This window comes from Lactuca serriola, chromosome 1 (assembly GCF_051521515.1).
Source record: "Lactuca serriola cultivar US96UC23 chromosome 1, Lser_US96UC23_V15, whole genome shotgun sequence".
NCBI lineage: Eukaryota > Viridiplantae > Streptophyta > Magnoliopsida > Asterales > Asteraceae > Lactuca > Lactuca serriola.
The window spans coordinates 148,054,363-148,055,313 of record NC_136408.1 but is presented as its reverse complement, the minus strand read 5'-3'; the positions used below and the strand labels follow the sequence as shown (position 1 = coordinate 148,055,313).

At 45.1% G+C, this 951-nt stretch overlaps 1 non-coding gene across 1 annotated transcript; it reads left to right on the top strand.

Annotated features, from left to right (window-relative positions):
- Nucleotides 1-327: 327 nt before the first annotated feature.
- LOC145080808 (small nucleolar RNA R71) lies at nucleotides 328-434 on the top strand. Its single transcript, XR_013695391.1, has one exon. It is a non-coding gene; the product is annotated as a small nucleolar RNA R71 (small nucleolar RNA).
- The last annotated feature ends 517 nt before the right edge of the window (nucleotides 435-951 follow it).

The window sequence follows — 951 nt, the reverse complement described above, 5'->3', positions numbered from 1 at the left end:
TCACAATCCTTCGTGAGATGAGGCCCACTCCAGTTCTCGCATCCAACTCGAATAGCATGGATTTTTTGATCCATTTTTGTCATCCTTCTATCTAAACTATTGAGCTTAGCCATCATCGCTGCTATGCCATCATTTGCCGAGTTCACTACCCCCGTGCTTACTTCATTTCTTGGGTTGTGGTATTCTCTTGAATGTTTAGAGAATTCTTCAATTAATTCTTTAATTTCCGGGGGTGGCTTCCTTGTGAGCGGGCCTTGCGAGTCGAGCAATTGCCTTGTGGTGACATTGACTCCATCATAGAAGATGGAAACTTCTTGTTGGCTATTAAGTTCATGGTGTGGGCAATTTCTAAGAAGACCTTTGTACCTTTCCCATGCCTCATAAAGAGATTCTCCGGGTTGTTGCTCGAAGTTGGCAATGGCTTTCTTTAACTTGGCTATTTTTGAAGGCGAGCACAAATGGTCTATGAACTCTTCTTTCATCTTGGCCCATGTGGTGACTGACCCGGGAGGAAGTGACTTGAGCCAATCTTTTGCAGCACCTTTGAATGTAACTGGGAGCATGCGAAGCAGCTGAGTCTCACGTGGCACATTTGGTACATTCAAGTAGTCAGCCACATAATTTACTTCATCCAAGTGCTTATAGGCATCTTCATGGTCTTTTCCATAGAAGGGAATTTCCTTAAGTTGAGCGAGTATGTGGCCCTTTAGTTCGAAAGTGGCAGTAGTGGGAATTGCGGGTTGCACAAGTCCCGGTCCGGTGTCGTCACGCATCCTCTTCTTCCATTCCCCCATGGGGATTTCATCGATGTTAGCCATGGTAAGAGCTAACTCGTCTTCAAATTCGAATTCGTGCTTAAAAGTGAGATCTTCTTCTCCCTTGGTCTCGTACTCGGTGTCTTCTTTAATCGGGTCTTCGATTGCTAAAGAGGAGCTAGATGCTCCTGATTTG